At 33.8% G+C, this 24192-nt stretch overlaps 1 non-coding gene across 1 annotated transcript; it reads left to right on the top strand.

The window, feature by feature from the left end:
• LOC112646026 (U6 spliceosomal RNA) lies at positions 1-104 on the top strand. Its single transcript, XR_003127437.1, has one exon. It is a non-coding gene; the product is annotated as a U6 spliceosomal RNA (small nuclear RNA).
• Positions 105-24192: the final 24088 nt, after the last annotated feature.

The following is a 24192-nucleotide window of genomic DNA, read 5'->3' as shown; positions in this document are numbered from 1 at the left end:
GTGCTCACTTTGGCAGCACGTTTACTAAAATTGACACAGTTCAGAGATTAGCATGACCCCTGCTCAATGTTGACACACAAATTCCTGAAGCATTGAATATTTTTGTGGCAATAGTTAACAATAATGCATTGTGTACTTGAATTTGCTGAGGATAGAACCTAAATTAATCTTCCACCACACATGCTTGTATACAGTTATAATGGTAACTATATAGAAATGATGAGTATGTTAATTAGCTAAATTGTAGTGATTTATAATGCATACATATAACACTATGTTGTACACCTTAAATATATACAGTTTTTGTATGTGAAAAATATCTTAATGAGGCTTTAAAAAATTTAAATATGATTTTTCAGAGGTAGTTATTGTATTATTGTTTGAGATTTTTACTCAGTCTCTAAAATCTCATGGAAAACTAATTCTAGAAATCACACACTATAAAAGAAGACATAGTTAATGTTCTTCCTGTGTGAGATATTGCATGTGCTTATTCTGAATTTATGTGCTGATAGAAAAAAATTAAGTTGTAATCCATAATTTTGATTTTTTAAAAATATTTTTTATTTCTGTCTTTATGTGATGTCATTTTTGCTGCAGGAAGAAAAAATATTTATTTAGTTATTACTTATGTCGGTTGGGAAAATCTGATTTAGTTTTCTGTGAATGACCATTTCTCGGTCATTGATGTGAACTTCTGAGACCACTGCTATAATCTGTAATGAGAAGACTGTTGTTTTATTGTGATGATAGATCTTACATCCTTGTGATGACTATTCCAGCCTTTTTCTCTGAATTTCAGAGAAACTCCAGGAACCCTAGATCCATTTCCAGGTATTGATAAAGGATTAGAGGAAAGGAACACTAATTCCAAGTGTCCTGAAAACTATCTTTTGTCTAAAATATACAAACTCCAATAAATTTCCCAGACCTATTGCTGAACCCAGAATTAACTTAGAGGAGCATCTCAGCACTTCCACAAATTTATAGAATTAGTCATGTAGTATTTTCTCTATCAATAGGTAAGTTTAGTAGCACCCAGTGAGAACTGAAATGCTCAGTTAGCTGTCAGGAGCACTGAAGGCTGACAGCTCTCAATCCAACCCCTCTCCAGGAATTGTTCTCAACTGAGACCTGCCGTGCCTAAATCTCTATCCCCTTTTGCAGGGCAGCAAGGTCAATGACTGGTTTATAGGGGTACACCCAAGAGAACTCCCTTGTTTTAATACAGGATGATTCTGTAAGGTCATCCCAGCTCTAGAACTTCTTCCTCTGCACAACCTTCCCTCCTTTTCCCCTCACAGACAGCACTACCTAATGAACTAACTCACTGCACTAAAATCTCAGAGTCAGAGTCTGTTTCCCAAAGCAAACTCACTGTGACATGGATGTATAGTCAGATAACAAAAGCACAAACATTCATTCGCACCATGTATGTTTACAAATCCATCTTCTGGGAACAACCTCACAGTGAACACCTCTTGTGGCCCAAAATGAAAGCAATCAGAAATGTTCATGTACACTCCAAGGAATTCCTTTTCCTTTCCTTCCCACAAAGAATTTATAACTAGGGATATTAACTTTGTGGTCTTATTTGTAATTTCTAGAAAATTACTTGCTGGCAGACTGATGGCTTCTTCTAGGATTGGGAAAACAGCTGATTTTTCTGTTTAAATAGAGTGTGTCTGAGCCAGGTTGGGAACAGTCAGTAACAAACCCATAGCTCAGATTTCTAAGTAAACATAATGATAAATATAATGATATTTTTTTTTCAAAATTTTTTTTTTGAAATCTTGTAGCATCAAGCAGCAGTGGAGAGTCCCTGGTAGCTCTGCAATATCATGGGCACATCTGGATTCCACAGGCATATTATGAAGTTTATATCTACCTTACATTCTTAATGTTTCAGAGTCAAGAAACTAGATAGGAATGACCATAAAATAAACTATTCCCTTTGGTTTTGCCTAATCTACTATGTATTGCTAAGTGGTTCTTAACCAGTGATTTTGCCCCTAGAGAATTCTTCAAATTATCTGAAGACACTTTTGGTTATCTCAACTCTAAAGGAAGGAATGCCAATGGCATCTAGTAGACGGAGGCCAGGAATATAGCTAAACATTAATGTGCACAGTGTGAACCATCTAAACTAAGAATTATCTGCTCCAAAATGTCACTTGATTGAGAAACCCTGCTGGAAGGCACTTGCTAATTAAGGAAGGATCAGAAATACTCCACTTCTTCTATGGAAAACTACTGTATTAGCCAATTTCTGTAAATATGGCATTATTCTGTAAACATGCCCATGGCTTATTTTACTTCTTTCTTTCTTATACTACAGATTTCCAGAGATCACACAGCATTTCCAGATTCCTTAACATCAGCAGCTGAAGGAAAAGTGATGAAAATTGTAGAAATGTACAATAGCATGTTGAGCTCATGTTTTACGGCTTATAGAGAGCACACACGCACACATACACACACACACGCATAAATATATATATACTTGCAATTTATCTTTTTGTTCTTTTGTGCATTAGAATTATGTGAAAGTGAAATCTTGAGCATCAGATAATAATGTTGGCGATGTGACCTCTAGGAAAATAAGACTACACATTTTTCCAGCAGTCTTTCCCTGTAAAAATGCTGTTGGACTGGTGCACTAACACTTCAGTTCAACCCATAGTTATTGTGCTTACTATAGATACTGTTAGGAGGTTGGATAGAGTAGTATATCATTCCTGCCTGAACAACTTACAGTTTTCCAAGTGGCTAACCACTTAGAATTGTGACTAATCTATCCTCTTAAACAAACTTAAAATTTATTTCCTTTTTATAGTCTACTTTTAGGAAAGTAAAAAGGAGATGACTTTTCTGGCTTAAGCCACTAGTACCACAGAATGAATTTTAGAGAAGTCAATTTAAACAGAGAATTTTTTGTTGTTGTTGAAATGCTACTTGCAGAAGGTTAACTAACTGATCAACCAATTAGTCAGATCGATTTTTCATTTAGCCAACTATTTATGTAATTAGTTAGATGGTAAAACTTGAAGTTGTTAGTCTAACTGTATTAACAGAGACTAAAGGCAAAGAGCCAATCTCAGTTGAAGGGTTGATTCTCTCCCAGGAGTTAAACTTAGCCCTGCCATTTCCATGACAAGTCATGATACTGCGATCTAGATACTAACTCTATAGTTGTCATCAGGAGTCTGATATTCTTCCTTATGAAATTTACAATGTCCACAAAAGAAGATAAGAATATTTATTTAAAAAATACCCCACTGTTGGCCTCAAAGAAGATTTAGAGGTCCCCTGAATGATACTATTTCAACTTATTTTTTAATGGTCTGCAAGGTCTTGACTTTGGTGTTTTGAGTTGTTTGTCCAGCTTAGAAAAGGCAGGCCATCCAAAGCCAGGAGGAGCCTTCAGTTTGAACAAAAGATACACTTATGGATAGTGGGGCAAAAGTGTCAAGTCCTTAGATGCCAATGGAATAAAGCTCCATCTGTCAGAAATTTATAGAAGGAGCATCTGAGTCATGTTACTTGTCAGATAGAGGGTCCTTTAGCCAGGTTCTAATAGGTCTCAGCCACTGGGTCTATACTTATTGCAAATACTAGCAGAAAAACACTTACGAGTCATCTTGTTTTCACTGAAGGCCAGTAGTAGATCCTAATAATAAAAAATAGACACAGAATATCCAGATTTGCCTGTGTTCAGATATCAGCTCTACCACTTGCTAGCTGTACAGAGAGACAAATATACTAAAGCTTGCTTTATTTGCAAAACTTGAAATAAAGTACGTCTGTGCTTTTTGGGAAGATTAAGAGGGTTAAAGTTAGTAGCAATAACATTCTGAATATTAGGTACAATAAGGTAAATATTTTAATCTCAGCCTTTAAAATTCGAGAAATCAAATATGCTTTCATTTTCACAAATTTGCTTGGATTTTGTGTGAGTATAAGTAATAAAAGGATTCTAGTTAGTATTTTACTCAAGGAACATTTTAAGAATTTTCAATCCTTTTTTTTAGATATTTTATTTATTTATTCATGAGACACAAAGGGGGAGGGAGAGAGAGAGAGAGAGAGAGAGAGACAGGCAGAGGGAGAAGCAGGCTCCATGCAGGAAGCCTGATGCAGGACTCCATCCTGGGACTCCAGGATCACTCTCTGGGCCAAAGGCAGGTGCCAAAGTGGTGAGCCACCCAGGGATCCCCAAGAATTTTCAATTTTAATTGTTTTAATTGTTTTCCTACACTTAAAATGAGCTAGGAGTCAGGCTCTAGTCATACCTCAAATAAAGTTGGTCCAAATAAAATAGAACCTGATTATTTAGCATTTAAAAAAAGAATGAAAATATATAATGTGGAGTTAAATGTGAAAGTAATCTCCAAATCATAGAATTCCAGCATGAAAACTCTGGTCTTGGGATTAAATGGAGAAAATAAAAGATTACAGTGTTCAGTGCTTTCATGGATATCATTAAGAAGGAGTTCAGGATAAAATTCTAAATAAGCTCAAGAAGAATTTACATAAATCATAAATAATTCACCAAAGGAATTACGGATATTTGGTTTCATAATTACATTCTAAGGATTTTTTAAGGAAAATTGCTTGAAAGGAAATGATAATTTTCTTCCCAAAGCAATCTTTATTGCTCTTGTTAGAGACAAAATATTATCCCAGTTGGATTATTTTAATTGGGCAGGATGATTATCACATACATAGAAATTAGTGGATATTAGATTTTGCAATATAATAAATAGAATGGTGAATTCAAATTAGAGTTGAGGTGACTTTTGCTTCTGGGTGTAGGCAAGGCAATTCTTTTCTATGAACCTTTGCGGATATAAAGTGAATAATAGTTCCTTTCTTTACTTTACATAATTAATTTAGACTAGATGATAACAAATTTATATTTTTGAAAACATTAAAACAATATCAAATGTAAATAATAATTATCATATTATTATTATTATTATTACTTTGCCTTATTTAACAGGGAAACAACCCACTGCTTCATCACCATGGTCATTTTTAAACAAATTACATGCATCTTAGAATACTTAATGACATTTTAAAGATATTTACAGCTGACAGAAATTGCTCTGATTGACCTTATAGAATTCAGGTTTTAGTGAAATGAGAAAATCTTTTTGAAAATTTAAAAGGGCTAAACCTTAATTCTTATTTTAAGTTCCTTCAAGAACTGACAATGCATAATTCAAAATTCAGACACTTTAGTGTAGCATCAACCGGTTGAGGAATAAATTATAAGGGGAAATTGAGGTGATCTACACTAATATATGAACCATGTCCTAAGAATATGGACAATTTTTGGAAATAAGATTTCAGTTCACTGAGCTTAATATTTACAAATATATAAATTCTCCTGTTTTCCAATCATTATCCAGTGAGTTTTATAAGGTTAACTCCTTGTTACATGATTATTTTGCAGGAGAGGGAAATCATCAAAAACATGCTCAATAGCTCATTTTCAAATAAAACCAAGAAAAGAAAATTTTGTATTTGGAAAGTCACAAGTAAGACTAATTTCACTAGATAGTCCTAAGATAAGAAGCAATTTAGTCTACAAAAAATTTGTGATTTCTTTCTCCAAAAGTTCTAATTTCATTACACTTTAAAAAAAAATTAAGATTGTATTTATTTGAGAGGGAGAGAGAGAGTCTGTGAACTCATGCATGCACACACAACCAAAAGCAGGATCAGGGGAGGGGGAAGAGGGATAGGGAAGGGGAAGAAAGAAGGAAGAAGAAAGGGGCAGAGGAAGAGGGAGAAGGAGACTCCGTCCTGAGCAGGGAGCCCAACACGAGGGCTTGATCCCAGTACCCCAGGATCATGACCTGAGCTGACCTGAGCTGAAGGCAGACACTTAACCCACTGAGCCACCCAGAAGCCCCCTTTCATTACACTTTCTAAATCTAATATATATGTGCATATCATAATTTAAAACAAACAGTTTTATTGTTACATACATAAAGAAAATGCTTTTATTTTGCTACTCCAAAATTTTAAAATAATCTCTTCCTCAGTGAGGTGGATATGTTCAACCACTTTGTTCTTTTTTTTTTTTTTTAATTTTTATTTATTTATGATAGTCACACAGAGGGAGAGAGAGGCAGAGACACAGGCAGAGGGAGAAGCAGGCTCCATGCACCGGGAGCCCGACGTGGGATTCGATCCTGGGTCTCCAGGATCGCTCCCTGGGCTAAAGGCAGGCGCTAAACTGCTGCGCCACCCAGGGATCCCCCTCAACCACTTTGTTCTTTCTCTTGATACCTTTCTCAGTATAGATAGCAGGGTCTCTGCTGAACAGACATATGACCCTATACACAATGTTAGTTGATTTAAAAGGGCAGATTCCAATTCACACTTAACTAATCTGTTTTGTTGTCTATGGAATTGGAGTTTGTACTGAGAAAACAATAATTCTATGTAGATTGTATCAGCAGTAGAATGAGGATTTGTCTCAAGAAGCAGAGGAAGAAAATAAGCAGAGAGAGAGAGAGAGAGAGAGAAAACAAACAAAACCAGAATCAAACTGAGAGCATAGCAGAGAGAAGAAATCAAGTAGCTCTAGAAAAACTATATCTTGGTAGATTCCGGTTTTGTGCAAGTCCCAACTATACTTCCTGCTTTTGGTTTAATTGCGGTACACCTTTCTCCCATTTTATTAAATTACCCTTTTCCCTTTAAGCCAGTAGGAGCAAATTTTGTGGAATAACTATGTTGTTTCTGTAATCAAAAGACACCAACTTGCACAGTTTATACATTTGCAGTTGAAGAAATTGTGCTGAACCTAAGAGGCAGATTCACAGGTCACACTGTTTGTCATTGACAAAGCTGGATTAGGACTCAGCTTTTTTTGTTCAATGTTCTTTTCATGTTTGTGCATTCTATTTGCCTTCATGTTATTTTTCTGTTTAGATTCTCCTAATATCTTTATCTTCCCACAACCCCCATTAGATCTCACATGGCCTCAATCTAACACAGTACACATTAGCAAAGATAAAGTCTTGTCATTTGGTGAAGAAAAAGAAGCCCAAAGCAAAAAACCTGCAAGTATTTTATGCCTTCAATTAGAGCAATACAGTTTTCAGAATACATAGTGTTTAAATGTAGAATCTTAACTGACCATAAGCAATAGAACCTTCCTGGAGGATGTAGCATTGCATTTTTACCATTATTTCTGGGGAGGGGATCTCTTTGAAATGCAAGAAATTATATACGATGTATAGCTTGTTAAGCTCTAATAGAAAAAAGAGAACAGAGATAAGGATTCATTCATTCATTCATTCGTTAACAGTTCTTACCAATTTTCTTACAAGGGAAGACTACAGATTTAGGGTATAAGGAACAAAATCTAACCAACAAGCATTTTTAGTACTTTACAATTAAGATCAAAGCCTTCTAAAAATCCAGCTGTGAATTTCTTTTAATTAGCTCGCTACTCAGTCTAACACATATTGCGAGTATTCCTTCTTGAATAACTTCCTTGAATAATGCAGCTGGGAGTACAGTCAGTTGAGCATTGATGCAGCTGGGTAGCTGAAAAGATGAAAATCAAATGTGAATTCTGATGAAGTAATTTCATTTTGAGCCTTTCATATTTCTTCCCCCCTAAATTAAAAAGAAATGAAACCTTGAGTTCAGCTGGTTCACTGCCTATTCCATGCCAATTCACATTTTCAGATAATAAGGGTATTTTGCCCAAAATGAATACTAAACACAAAATTCTATTTTCTCACCTAATGGTGAGGAATTTTTTTTTATATGTGGAGCCTTTGGTAATTTACTGTGATAATATAATAGCTGACCTGCTTTGTGAAGGGAGGTGAACATGTTATTATTGCTAATATAGTATAATGTTGCTGTAATTTCTCATTATGAGATGTTATCTTCTCTACAAACATTCACTTATACTATGTTCGGTTTCAATAAGAATTCATTGTGAAATAACTATAGTGATTACCCTAGGATAATCTTTTTATCGTGAAACAATATTAGTAACATTGCAGGCTATTTTTCACAACGTACTTATAATGCAGTGAATGCCTTCAGGAATTTAATCAGCTGATAACATCATAATTTCAAACAATATATCCATGAAATTCTATTAATATAACGGAAATATCCCCTATCTTAGTTATATGTATGACAACATATTTTAATTACAGTTTAGATTTTAGTTTTAGCTCTCACTTGTTTGTTAATATAATACTTACATATATTAAACTTTAAATTTTAGAGTATAAAAGCTTCTTTTTTCATTTCATTAACATATTTATTTATTTATCCAAAGAGTATTTATTGAGGACCCACTACATGTTGGGCTGTATGTTAGGTACTTGAAATACAGAAGTAAATAATTCATATCCCCAGATTTTTGGAGAGAGACAATCTTACGAAGTCTACATAACCTAACAGATTGGCTAAAAACAAAACAAAACAAAATGCTGGCAAAGATGTGAATAAATGGGATCGCTTACACATTGTTGGTGGGAAAACAACATAGTTCGACCACTATAGAAAAATTTTTGACAGATTCCGATAAAACTAAGCATGCAACTACCCTATGACTCAACATTTATACTCCTAGGAATTTACCCCAGGAAAATAAAAACTTGTTTTCAAACAAAAATCTGTACACAGATGTTCACAGCAGCTTTATTCATAGTAGCCAAAACCTAGAAACAGCCATATGTCCTTCAAAAGGTGAACGGTTAAACAAACCGTTGTTTGTAAGTACCATGGAATACCATATACATCAATAAAAAGGAATTAGCTCTTGACCCATGTAGCAACTTGGATGAAACTTTTTATTTTTATTTTATTTTTATTTTTATTTATTTATTTATTTTTTGGATGAAACTTAAAGTAATTATGCTGAGTGAAAATATCCAATTCCCAATGGTTACAAACTGCCTTATCCCGATTATATATATTTTCAAAATAATAATTCAATAATAATTCAATGGAGAACAGATTAGTGGTCGTCAGTGGGAAGAGGTAGGTATGCTTATAAAATGGCAACATGAGAGAGACTTGTGATAAACTGTTCAGTATCTTGACTGTGGGAGTGGATATATGAACACAGAGTGTGATAAAATTGCATAAAACTAAATACACACACTCAAGTGAATAAAGTTAAAAGTGGTGAAGTCTAAGATCGGTGGATTGAACAAATTTTAGTGTTTTAGTTGTAATGTTATATAATAGTTTTATAAAATATTACTATTGGGGGAAATTGAGTAAAGTGTACAAGGAATCTATGTTATTTCTTACAACTACATTGAATACGTAATTATGTCAAAAATTTCAATTAAAATAGTACAATGAAATGTGAGTGTTGCTTTCATAGAAGACAGCATAGAATATATTAGAACCATAAGAATGTAGCATGAGTTCAATGCAATGATGTGGATTTTTTCTCCATTGCTGATTAATTGACTGATTCATCCCTTCATTCAGTATGTATTTATTGAGCACTAGTGTGTTGCAGGCTTGGGTTGTAACAGTGATTAAACAGTGAATGAATCATACAAATATTCTTGGCATGTGCTACTCCTGTTCTAGTGGGGTGATATAATTATCTTAAAGAATGAAATACATAATACATTGTGAGAAGTTATATGAAGAAAAATAAGGTATGCATTGGGGAAGAAAAATAAAGCAGGAGGGATGAGGTGGGATAGGTAATCAATGCTTTGACATTTACTCTGAATGGAAAGAGCAATCAGAAAAATACCATTTTAGGGCAGCCCGGGTGGCTCGGGGTTTGGCGCTTGCCTTCGGCCCAGGGCATGATCCCAGAGACCCGGAATCAAGTCCCACGTCGGGCTCCCTGCATGGAGCCTGCTGCTACCTCTGCCTGTGTCTCTGCCTCTTTCTCTCTGGATCTCTCGTGAATAAATAAATAAAACCTTTAAATAAAAAAAAAAAAGAAGAAAAATACCATTTTATTTTATTTTTGTTTATTTTTTGAAGAACAGTATAAGTACATAAAGTGCAAGTATTGTATGTTTACAGTGGATAAAATTTTGTTGAACCTTTGATTCATTAAACACCAAGGTAAGAAACAAAATCTCATACTACCTTCTGGTCAGAGCTAATCTAGCAGAAAACCATAGGAACAGATAAAAATAAAATGAACTCTTCCAATTCGGAGGCTACCTTTGGATCTGGAGCCAAAAGATTTGTTTTTGACCATCAGCTCCATCTCTAGTTTCTTCACATGGACTTCACTTTTCTCACTTATTAAAATGACAATAATGAACTTAGTTTACAGGATATTATGAATGTGAGAGATAATAAAAGTGACAGGATTATTAAGATGCATATATATTAGTTTTAGGACGAATAGAGCTTGCTTTACTTTAGCAGTTACAAGTCTTTCTTTTTAAGGAGTTTCATCATTTGAAATTTAAATTTTGAGATATTCTGAATTCCCTGTTTAATTCTTATGCTCTCCTGGTAATTCAGGTACCACTTAAGTTGTTTTTCATTCATACCAATTTTCAACACCAATTTAGTAAAATGGCTTTCTCTAGGTATGTTATTATAATTGGCAGACTTTAATAATATGCCTATTTTTTAAATGCACTGATTAATGTGACCAAAGTTTGTATAAAGTTATGTATTTTCCCCCCAAAGACAATTCTTCATATCTCTAAAAAAGCATGTGGTTCTTCATATAAAATGTATGATGTTCTATGTTAAGTTTCTGTTAGCTTTTTTCCTACCTTTAAGGGGTTTGGTTTCCCAGTGAATAGATAAATGAAAACAATTTGTAATGTATACTTATAAAAATCAATAAAATTTATTAACCTTTCTTCAGTCATTTCGATTTCATTTATGTGATAAAATTTCTTTCTGTTATTCTATTCTGTGGGTATTATATTTCACAGGTTTCTTCCAGAACACAGTAACAGCATAATTGCCATGTTTTACTTCTGATTTATGACTTCTTTAAAACTTTCCCGTTTATAACAAACTGTGACAATGTGATTTTTAATGAATTTTCCAATCAAGCTGAAAAGGATAATGTAACCAAGAGCCTGCAATGTTTATTATATTTAACTGGAGGATGATATTTTGTAATTAACATGTTTTGCTATTGCTTGAATTTAAGTAAATATAAACCACTCGTTTAGGATCATGGATAAATATTAAGTAGTGAAATGTGCCTAGTGTGTTCTTTCCTACTAAGGAGCTTCTTAAATTAGACTTGGTTTGTTTTTCTGTGTAGAATTGAAAAGCACACTTGGTGATATTGATAGCAATTTAAAACAGACAGCAGTAACACAAAATAAGGGCTCGTAGTGGCAGAGAGTAATTGGATTCTAATCTTTCAGCAAACAATTATCAAGTGACTACTATGTTGGCAGTGATGAGTAATAAGGAAATGGGGAAGCCAATACCCCAAGTAATAATTGATCTTTGATTGTTTTATTTCATAGGCCCTGAAATAAACTAGTCTTCTCATAATTTTATTATATGCATGAAATCAAGTTAAACCAAATACTTTGTGTCAACTTGCTTTCCCATGAATTATTAAAGACAAAGAGATTAGATACCAATTTTAAGTATATTCAGAATTTCCTCATGCACTTGATTCATTTCCTCATATTAATTCTGTGTATAAGGGAAAGGAAAATGAAGAATAGCTCATTTCCTATTCAAAACAGTAATCATTTTATTTCCAACAGTTATATCGTCGTAAGAGTTGTTTACTCTTGATGAATGGATTTAAGTAGAACCTGAGAGATGAAAAAGAATTCCAAAATTATATTTATTCTATTTCAATTAAGTGACAATTTTCTTCAACAATTGTACTTGATAAAGATGTATTCACGTAGCTTCAAACAATGCTAACCACAATATTTAGACTCATGGGCAGCCCGGGTGGCTCAGTGGTTTAGCTCCATCTTCAGTCCAGGGCATGATCCTGGAGATCAGAGATCAAGTCCCACGTCAGACTCCATGCATGGAGCCTGCTTCTCCCTCTGCCTGTGTCTCTGCCTTTCTCTCTCTCTGTGTCTCTCATGAATAAATAAATAAATAAAATCTTTAAAAAAAATTTAGACTCATGATTAGATAGTGACAGCATTTCTTTTTAACTTAGTAGTATAATTTTAAAACATTTCCAAAAAGTTTATATTCATCGTTGTTGAGATAACAGGATTATATATGTCAAGACTGACTCTTCTTTTCAAAGATGAGATCAAAGGTATAGATTACATACACCAATGAGCACATTTCTATCAAATATTGTAGTAAACCTACCAAGACATTTATTATCCTACATCATTCTTTTCTGGATAGCCTTAGAATTGCAATCACATACAAAGCCCTCTTCTAATGGAAATTTCTGAGACTAAATAAGGAAGTGACAATTAGAGGTTGTTTACACTTAAGTTATCCTGTTTGTGTTATACCTCCATTATCTTGTTCATGGGGATAGACTCTAGACTAAAAGGCAGCCAATACATAATTGTCTACAGTCTAGACAGAAATCTACGTGGTGGTGGACAGCAAGATTCCACTCAACATCATTTCCCTGGAGAGGTTACTCAACTGCTGATCATGGCCAAATAGCACTTATTATTATTGTAATTTTGGTAAAGATATTTTGGTTTGGCAATGTTATATTATGTGTGTAAGTGTGCATTGTGTGCATATGCATGTGTGTGTTAGGTTAAGTTACCTTCCACGTGAATGAATTTGCTCCGATGGGTTACATGCCCTTTAAAATAGTCAGTGTGTAATCAGAAACACCTCACTTGAGAGATGCTACTTTAAGTTTTTCAAGCTACCGATCTACATAGGAACTTTTGTTAATTAGCAAAGGAAATGTCATGATTTTCCTGTAAAAATATTGCAATGTACATTTTGCCGATTGGCTAAAGCAGTCTTAGGACATTCTTTGAAAGAGATGCTTCTTATGACAAACAAATTCTCTTAGTCTCATCTCTGTTTCCAGCAGCTACTGCAGTAAACCTTCTATGGATGCTTCCATGCAATTTATAATGACCAATATCCTACTAAATTTGATATCTCCTTTATTCAGTTTAAGAAAGAATATGAGCAAAGTATATCATACATCAAGAATTAATAGCCAAAAAAAAAAAAAAAAGAAAGAAAAGAAAAGAAAAGAAAAGAAAAAAAGGAAAGAAAGAAGAATTTATAGCCATGTTGGGACACCTTCGTGGCTCAATAGATGAGCGTCTACCTTTGGCTCAGGTCGTGATCCCAGGGACCTAGTATCCAGTCCCATATTGGGCTCACCATAGGGAGCCTGCATCTCCCTCTGCTTGTGCCTCTGGCTCTCTGTGTCTCTCATGAATAAATAAATAAAATCTTAATTAAAAAAATAATTTATAGCCGCATTTAGTTGAATGGCAACCTGTGAAACATTATTTTCTATCAGGGTTAAGTGGTGTTTTTGTTTTTGTTTTTATTTTTAATGTGCTCAGATATGTTAAGAAAATACCAGTTAAAACAAAGTCAAATAGATTAATTTACTGTAGGATAATAGAGTACCCTTAAAATGTTAAAGAATACTGTGACTTTCAAAACAGAGTTGCTACACAATGTATATATTACTCAAACCCAGGAAAACACAAACAGTGGGAAAGAAGCTATAGCAGGGTGTCAGGGGTACTTACATATGACAAACTATATGTAGTTTCTAATTTATTGGTTCTCAATTAAGACCATATGCTACATTTATAAATAAAGAAAAAAATCAGTTTTATATTTTCATTTGCCCACATTATTTTACATTTTTAAAAATCTTATTGTCAGGGAAACAAAATGACTTGCTTAGGTTAGGTTGGGTGACCACCACTGTCTTTATCAATTACAGAAGGATTTTGTTTAGCTTCTCAGGAAATAAAGTAGGGATTTTTTTCCTGATTAGATTCCCTCAGAAAACTGGAATGATTTTCTGAACATATTTATTTTTCCCTGGCAAGGTCAATGATGTCTGATTAGAAATAGGGTCTATCTGAATCCCTGTTTAGAGAAACAGGAGAGCTGTGTACCATCTTTTTTTTTAAAGCAATGATACTGGACTGGCCAGACAAAATAATGAGGGCAAAACTTCTGATTTTTACCAAAGATAGTGGAACACACAAGAAATACAAGAATCACAGCTCTCTTCAATTTGCATTCTGGTTAAATCGAATCTAATTAACTGTAGATTAACTAGATCTAGTTAACTCCTTCCACATCCAATACTTTCTTCTAGCTGACACTTTTTCTGTGTGATGCAATCACCTTTGAATTTCCTACTCAAATTTTCCCCTGAATGGAACTAATTAAATCACATGTGAACTCTAAACTAATTAATGTTTACATTACAAGAAAATTATTTTCTAATTATAGTTGCTTTACTAAAATAGGGATCTGACTTCTGGGGAAGCTAGGAGAGCTTCACACCACACAAGACATTCAAACACCTTCAGTACTATGGATAAAGGAATGCAAATCAGTCCTCAGTTCCATCTGTTTTCCTTCTGTGTTTTGCCTTTCTCTTCCTACAAGACTCTACTCTCCTTAAGGTCTAATTGATCTGTACATTTGCTCCTGCATATACTAATTTACCTGCTTGAAGTATTTTGACTTACTCATGAATATTGATGTTAGTATATATGTTAATAAGTTAAGGAATTTCAGTGTTTAATCCAACTTTGACATCTTTTCATGAACTCTTCAAAAAGATCTGCTGCCATCTCTTAGAGATAGGAAATAGGGTGAATGGATCATGAGTTTGGTCTGGTAAAACAATACTCCAAACTGAAGTTGCCTGCAATTACTTCAGTGTTTCCACAAGGCCCTATGTATTTTGTGTATGCTTTGTGATTTAGTTGCCCATATTTTAACAGCCAAATAAATTTGATAGTTTTGACAAACCTACATGCAATATAATAAATTGTTTTCTCAGTAAGAAAGCATAGATATAATATTACATTCCTGTTCTTCAGAATAACAGAGATAGTTATTATGAAAAGACTCATTCCCTATGGTGTCATATAGTATATAAGCTGCTATAGGTCTCAAACTTTTTTTTTTGAAAGGCAAGATGTTATTTAAAATTAGCTTTTTCATGTCCTATGTTTCTTATTAAATTACCCTCTGTAATACTATCTAGAATTGATTTTCTAGGTGTTTTTCCATTAAAAAAATAGACTAGGGCCACTTGACTTACATATAATTTATATCAAACACTTGTTTGTTTTGCAAAATGATAGATAGACTACTTGCTTAGTATATCCACAGACACTTCCCATATGGAAAAGCTGTACTGGATGACACAATGCCTAAATCTGTCACCTTAGGTGTTGCAGGCAGGTTCAGATAACCTATCAAATTATTGCAACTCAGTGGGCATTGCCTGCATGGATGAATTCTTATTACAACATCACAGATGGCTGGAACAGATCTTCATTGATTGTTGGAATTAACAGTGCATCAACTTATTGTGACATGAACTGTTTTCACGAGGGAAAGGATAAAGTAAACCACCAGATGTAGTAGTTACTTAATTTCTAGACATTCATATGGGAAGCAGTTGTTGAGAATCGATAGTATTAAAAATGGATATTAATTTAATAAAGATAAGATAAGGAAAACTTTTATAAAGCTCGTACTAAACCTGAAATGAGAATTCTTTTTAAGGAATCTAGTTTGATAAGTTATTATTATATATCAATTAATCTTCATAATACAAAAGATTATCTATCATCTCTCTATCTATCTATCTATCTATCAATCAATCTATTTAATGAGAGTGGGATATGGACAATGTAACTAAAATATGGTAAATCCATTATAATAAATATGGAAATAATATTTAATGGGAAATTCAGGTCAGGCATTCCATCTAGATTGTGTTCTCTTCTAAATTATCAGCTGAACAGTAGGTCACTTAGGGTTGTAAACAATATAACCACTATTCAAATTTGTTATTTATGTATTTGAGTTTGCACTTTTGATAGCAGTACAGAAATAAACTAAGTCAGCTGTATATTTTGAAGTACAATTTGGAGTCAAGATGAATAGCTGACTAGTTAGAAATGTTTGCCTTCAGCTTTGGAATTCTCCTCATTCCACCCCAGCCCCCTCCCCCCCCCAATTTAATCAAATGAAAACTGCTTTTTTTTTTTTTTATGGTCTCTGTTATAACAGCAATCATGTAGTTGTGTTCTAACAGGTAAATAAAGTCATATATTTTGACAATGCGTGAAAGTTGTATATGGGGAAAATGCAGGAAATTATATACAACAAACTGCTGTGTGAAGTTCAAAGTAACATGGAGTCATAAATCTGAAATGTAAAAGTATTTATAGGTGATTATAAGACTGTGTAAGATTGTAAGATATGCAGATGCTTGTAAGATAAGCAGATGTTTATTTTGCTAGGATAGTAGAGGTAGAAAATGTTCAGTGGAATTTTTGTTGCAAGAAACTATTATTTAGAAAACAAATGGGAACTGGCTGAATAAAGGTAGGGTGGGGAGGAATGGGTGGGTAACTCCTGGCTGGAGAGACCACGGTGATTGAAGCAATCAACTGAGCTATTCACTGTTTTATCTTTGATACTTAGAACATGTTTACATCAAGAGAGTTTATGTGACTTGGTAGCCGAAAGACAGAGAAAGTAGAGTTTAAAGTCAGTTCTTGATCTTGTCAGAGGGCAGTGAGAGAGATGCTGCAGTTGAGGGAGACAAATGGCATAGACATTGAGAAACAAGGCTAAGGGGCTGCAGTTGGAGTGGTTCAGATCACACATTAGTCATAGGTCTTGATGAACTGCAGTGATCATACTATTCACTGCTTACCTACATCCTAGAGATAAAATTAACAAGCATTTTAGTAAATTAGAATTGTGGAATTGGACACAGAATATTTAAAAGGAATCAGAAGAGTTTGCGAATTCTGGCTTCCTAAAATCCTATAAAGTACTTCCTAATCCAATTCACTAAGAATTAGACACAAATGTGACAAGCTTGGGCAGTTTGCAGAAAGAAGCAAGACCCCAAGCTGATCCATACTATGACCCAGAGGTTAACACAGAGAACATAAAGAATGAGCAGAGCATTCTAATCAATCAAATCAAGTTCAGGACGTCACAGGCAGTCACAAAATAACCAAAGCTTGATTATGGGCAAAGTAGCAAAAGTTGGGAAAGTGCCTAAACATGATTGATCTGACATTCACTGGCAGCATCCTAAACTTCTTCTTCTTCTTTTTTTAAAAAAGATTTTATTTATTTATTCATAAGAAACACAGAGAGAAAGGCAGAGACATAGGCAGAGGGAGAAGCAAGCTTCTTGCGGGGACCCCAAGAATAATTTGTTATCATTTTTAAACAGTTTTATTTTGTTTCAGGGTAACAGAAATAAAAGGATTTAGACACTTGAAATTCACATCTAAGATATAATTTGTTTTCTTTTTTAAAGATTTTTGATTATTTATTTATTTGAAAGAGAGAGAGAGAGAGCAAGATCAGGGGAAGGGGCAAAGTTGGAAGGAGAGGGAGAGGAAGACAGAGAATCTCAAGCAGACTCCATGCTTGGCTCAGAGCCAAATCCTGGGCTCTATCTTGTGACCCTGAGATGATAACCTGAACTGAAACCAAGAGCCAGTTGATCAATCGACTGAGCCACCAGGCACCCTCTAAGATGTACTGTGGATAATAGGCTGTGTTAAATAGTTCCAAATTTCCTAAACTTCTGATGGAATTTTTGGACTTTTTCTCCAGAATAAACACACCCATTGAAATACAGCTGCAAAAAAAAATTGCATGTTCTTTCAGGGTATTTGTAGGTAATATAAAACTCTTTCATGGGCCCATAGGTTCTCAGGTCAAAAATATTTGCCCAAAATAAATTTTATGATTGATGAGTAGGAGTGGGGAGCAATAGGCCCCTCTGTTGAAAGTGCTGGTGCAAATGAAAGCATCTCTCATCTACAAACCATGTCTAACATTTAGTCACCGTATGTCCTGAGGCCAACTTTTAAAAATGATGACAATGGCAGTATGCTTGCCTAAAAGATGTCAGTATTCAGTAAGGCAAAAATTAGAAAGTATAAAGGTTTGGCTGGGTCAAAACCCTCCCACTCTGCCCCTTCCCCTGCTCTTACTCTTTCTGGGGCATAAGCTGAAGGCAGAACAATTTTAATCATTTTGATTGGCCAAAAGTTGAAATTATATGTTCTGTGAAGAGTGAATTAAAGTGACAAAAAGAAGAAAATGGTGTCTTAAGATGCTTTCAACTTTAAGAACAGGGTCAGGAAAAGCAAATGGGCTCTGGTTTGAAGAGCAAAAAAGAGTCTGAACTAAGGTAATTGATGTGAAGATAAAGTAACCAGTAAATGAAAGAGACACAGGGGAGAAAAAAAAATTAGGAGTTGAGTTGAAGTCATTTGCTCTAAATTGAAGATTCCTGGCTAAAAGAGACATCTTGAAAGTCCTTCTGGAAAAAAAAAAAAAAAAAAAAAAGGAAAAAAGAATAACGTACTTTTAAGGCTGTTGGCTTGGGAAGCTCAGAAATAGGTTTACATTCACAAAAAAAAAAAAAAAAGTCAAAATTGGTGCAATGAAATAATTATGATATTCCCTACCTTCATTGCTCTAAGTCTCTGCTGTTTTAAGGGGTGCTGGTAGGAAAATGAAACCAAATACCAATAGAATCCAATGTTCCTAAATTCCAAGTGTGTGTTCTTGAGATCAAGTGCGGTTCTGTATGGTGGACTCAGCAAGCTGTGACATGTAAGGGCTTTTCCAGTCGTAGGCACCCAGAGATATTAGTTTTACTTCCTTTTGTCTCTTTTAGGCATGGAATGGGGTGGATAGAGGGAGGGACACCAGTTTATATCACCCAGATCCAACATTCAGCTAGATTACTTTCCAGTTATGCTGAAAAGTCTACCCATGTTTTTAGTCTATCTGGTTAGCCCATGGCTTTCCATGGCTCATCTCAGTTCTTTGCAAACTTGGTAATTCAGCTTCCATGATTTTCCAATCATAACAATTAGGTCGAATAATATAGAGAGAGTAAGTTTGCCCTTTAGGTTTATAATTTCCTTTTATAGAGAGTAAGTTTGCCCTTTAGGTTTATAATTTCCTTTTTCAGCTAGATTTATCTCTGAAATCAAAGTTTTTTCTTTCTCCTGGCTCTCAGTTTTTTCTTATTCCTGGAGTTGCTGCATTATCATGCAACCTCTTTCTGAAGAGAGCTCTCTGGTAGATCCTATTCCCTCCCTCTCTCCTAACCACTGAGTCCTTGCTCCATGCCCCATGACTTTTTTGATGGTTTGCATTTTCTACGTTCTATTCTCAAGCATCTGAAAACATATAAAGAGCTTAAATGTTTCTGAGAAATTTGACTTTCTCCTGTCAGTGGCTTCAACTGGGTAAGAGGGCAGCAAGTTGAAGCAAATACAGACTGGCTATATGTGTTGATAATCTTTTAATTCCTCTTCTTTCCTGCAACTCTTCTCCACACCTGACAATGTTTACCTGTAATTTAGATTTTATTGTAAAGGGTCTGGGCTGTGATTTCTTCTGCTCTATATTCATTGATACAGCTACTTGTGTGTTCCATCTACCAGGAATTCAGCAAATTCCTATGCTTTTTCGAATGACTATTCCCCGATATCCTTTATGATTTTTTAAATGGATTTTATCTTTTCTTTTGTTACAATTTATGTAAATAGAAATAAATTTATGTGTTCCATCCACCATGTTGAGCTAGAACTCACCTTTTCATATTTTAACTATCATCCAATATCTATTTTAATCTCATCTGTTTTGAAAAAAGGGGATTCCCATATACAATTTCCTGGCCTTTGAAATATAAAATTAATTCATAAAGAGCTCATGCCCCTACAAAAAGGAGAGAGAGACACACACAGAGACAGAGAGAGAATTGTCAAGTTAAAATAAAGAGGATCAATAGTTAACTATTTTCATTATTTTTTTCTTTTTTTTTTTTTTAATTTTTTTTTTTAATTTATTTATGATAGTTACAGAGAGAGAGAGAGGCAGAGACACAGGCAGAGGGAGAAGCAGGCTCCATGCACCGGGAGCCCGATGTGGGATTCGATCCCCGGTCTCCAGGATCGCGCCCTGGGCCAAAGGCAGGCGCCAAACCGCTGCGCCACCCAGGGATCCCCTTCATTATTTTTTTCAATCTTAATCTAAAACTGAGAGGGGACGTTCAGAATGGAAGATCAACTAAACCAGATTTGAGAATGTAGGCATTAATTTGAATTCATAGTTGATTTTTACTTGAAGCCTAGAAGTAGGCTTTTTAGAAAAAGTGAACACCTAGGACATTGTCCAATATCTTATTAAGAATCTCTTGCTTTGAGCCCCCATGACAAAGTCCTCTCAGATTTAAGAGATATTAACAAGCTGGTAGATTTCCGAAAAAAAGAAGTCCAGTTTTTGTAGAAAAATTATAGATTATAAGTCATTGCAAAGATTTTTTGGAAGTTGGTAGTGTATAAAAATATAAATATAATTTTGTTTATACTTAAGAGGTTTAATTTGTTTTAATTTAATATAATTCAATTTTTTCCCTTTGCTGATTAATTAGGAGATTCATTTTGTTCTTTTTGTAGAAGAATGGAAAATCTGTGACATAAAGTACCTAAGTTTCTGCCAAGAAAGAGCAGCTGAGTTTCATGTGGATAGAGAAGAGAATTGTCAGGGAATTTCCTTTTTCTCTACCAACTTGAGGGAAGTTTCCCATTGAATATTCTGGGTTCATTGATCTAATTATCTTCCTGTGTCTTTCAAGTAACAATAAGCTTCTAAATTATCACACATTCCCTAATCTTTTTATAATAAATAAAAATGTTTTGGATGTTTTTAAATTTTTCTCACAATGAATATGACTAATTGGAGAGAATATTTCAAAAGGTTTCCTTTTTCTAGGAAGATAAAGTCCTTATTAACAGTAATGTAAAATATTACTTCCACTCGATCAATTCCACATAGCTAAAGAACTAAAAGAAAATGAATTTTAATAGATTCCTTTAGAGTAATAGATTATGACTAATATTATAGACTGGTAATCTCATGCATTATGAGGAATCTTTAAAATAACTTGCATCATTTGGTATATATTAAAGAAATTAATATATTTTGTTAGCATAATTTTCATTTAAGTTCTATTTAGAAATATAGTATCTAGAGTTTTTTTAAGAGATTTTATTTATTCATGGGAGATAGAGAGAGGCAGAGAAGTAGACAGAGGGAGAAGCAGGCTCCTTACAGGGAGCCATATGTAGGACTCAATACCATACCCGGGGTCATGACCTGAGCTGAGGGCAGAAGTTCAACCACTGAACCACCCAGGGGTCCATATCTAGAAATTTTCAACCACTACAGTGTTCTATTTATTATAAGCATATAAAAATCATAATAAAGATATTAACTTATAGTATTTATAATTTTAAATATCCCCTGTCTTTCCAAAACAAACAAAAATACAAAGGGCAAATGATAGATTGGCTGATTAAAAATTAATTTTTCTGATAAAAAAATCCTTTACTTAATGGAGAGACAATACACACATAAAAAGAAAAGAATACTATAGAAATAAAGGCTAAATCATACTTAGAAAATTTGTTTTCTATTCACATTATAGTAGTTATATTTAAAGCTATTGCATGGATTAGTGGAAAAAGAAATAATGGACTATAGGACTTTTTGCACAAGATTCAAATTATGTCATTTTTAGCAAATTTCTTATCCTCTTAGTTTCTCATTTATTTGCAAATAAAGTTTTTATTATTAGATTACTTATTATATTAATTAACACCTAAAATTTTTCTTAATAAATAAATAGATCCAATACTAGGACAATCAGATGGCATTATTATTACTTTTTTAATATAATATTTTTTGGAACAGTTTTAGGAATATAGCAAAATTGATTGAAAGGAAAAAAGATTCCTGCATTTTCCCTGCCCTCAAAACATGCACAACTTCCCCACGATCAACATTCTGCTTCAGAGTGGTACATTTGTTACAATTGATGGGTCTATATTGACAAATCGTTATCATCCACAAAGTCCAAAGTCAGGGGTCACTCTTGGTATTGTACATTCCAAGGTTTTAGACAAAGATATAATGACTTGTATCCACCATTGTAGTATCACAGGAAATTGTTTCATTGTCCAAAAAATCCTGAAGTTCTGCATATTCATCTGCGTCCCCACTAACTGCTGACAATCATGGATCTTTTTGCAATCTCCATAGTTTCGCCTTTTCCATAATGCCATATAGTTAGAATCATACAGTATGAAGTCTTTTCAAATTGGTTTCTTTCACCTAGTAACATGAATTTAAGATTCCTCTATGTCTTTTCATGACTTGACGCCTCATTTCTTTTTAGCACTGATTGATATTCCATTGTCCAGATGGACCACAGTTTATTTATTCATTCACCTATTGAAGGATATATTGGTTGCTTCCAAGTTTTGGCAATTATGAATGGAGCAGCTGTAAACAACCATGTGCAGGTTTTTATGTGGACCTAAGTTGTCAATTCATTTCAATTAATTCCAAGGAGTATGATTGCTGGATTGTGTAGTAAGAATATGTTCAATGTTATCAGACACTACCAAATTATCTTTCAAAGAGGCTGCACTGTTTTGCATTCCAGGCAACAATGAGTGAGAGTTTATATTGCTCCACATTCTCACCACCAGTGTTTTGGATTTAGGCCACTGTAAAAGATAAATAGTAGTGTCTCGTTTTAATTTTCAATTCTAATGGCATATGATATTAAATATCTTTGGTTATTTCTACTTGCCATCTGTTTATCTTTTTTAAAATTGAAATAACATTAACATACAATATTATATTAACTTCAGGTGTACAAGATGGTGACATTTTTACACATTACACAATGATCTTAAATCCAGTAACCAGATGTCACCTTACAAAGTTGTACAATATTATCATCTCTACTCCCTGTGCTGTATATTATATCCCCATGATTTATTTACCTTATAACTTGATGTCCTTCACCCATTTGCAAGCCCCCTTTCCTTTGGCAACCATCAGTTTTTTGTATCTATGAGTCTTGTTTTGTTCTATTTTTTTTTATTCTTCTGTTTTGTTTCTTGGATTCCACGTACAAAGTGAAACATATGGTATTAGTTGCTCTCTGTCTTATTTCACTTAACACAATACCTTCAAAGTCCATCTATATTGTTGCAAATGACGAGACTTTCTTTCTTTCTTTCTTTCTTTCTTTCTTTCTTTCTTTCTTTCTTTCTTCTTTCTTTCTTTCTTTCTTTCTTTCTTTCTTTCTTTCTTTCTTTCTTTTTTCTTTCTTCTTTCTTTCTTTCTTTCTTTCTTTCCTTCTTTCTTTCTTTTCTTCTTTCTTTCTTTCTTTCTTTCCTTCTTTCTTTCTTTCTTTTCTTCTTTCTTTCTTTCTTCTTTCTTTCTTTCTTTCTTTCTTTCTTTCTTTCTTTCTTTCTTTCTTCTCATGTTGGATTTTGTTGAATTACTTTTCTGCATCTATTAATATGGCCACAGAATTTTTCCTCTTTAGCTTGTTGGTATTATGGATCATACTAATTGATTTTTGAATTTTGAGCCATATTTGCATATCTGCAATAAACACCACTGGTTGTGGTGTCTAATTCTTTTTATACATTGTTGGATTCAGTTTGCTAATATTTTCTTAAAGAGTTTACGTCTATTTTCATGAGAACTATTGGTCTATAGTTTCTCATTATATTTTTATTGATTTTAGTATTAGGTAATTTTCTCTCATAGAATGAGTTAGAAAGTATCCTCTTTTCTTCTATCTTCTGAAACAGATTGTAAAGATCTGGTTTTATTTCTTCCTTAAATGTTTGGTAGCATTTACCAGTGAACTCTCTAGTACTTCCGTTTGGAAAGTTATTATTTATTCTTTCAATTTCTTCAATTTCTAGATATAGATTTATTCAGATTATCCATTTCTTCTAGTGTGAATTTTGACAGAATGTATTTTCCAAAAAATGGTTTTATTTCATCTGGGTTATCAAAGTTGTGGCAAGAATGTTTTCATAGTTCTCCTTTTGATGTCCATTGCCATTATTATTTTTTAGTAAAAATACAAATAATTAGTCATTCAAATTAAAACAAAAAAACCCC

This window comes from Canis lupus, chromosome 34 (assembly GCF_003254725.2).
Source record: "Canis lupus dingo isolate Sandy chromosome 34, ASM325472v2, whole genome shotgun sequence".
Taxonomy (NCBI): Eukaryota; Metazoa; Chordata; class Mammalia; order Carnivora; family Canidae; genus Canis; species Canis lupus.
The sequence above is the reverse complement of the archived record's forward strand: the minus strand, read 5'-3'. Positions and strand labels throughout refer to the sequence as shown.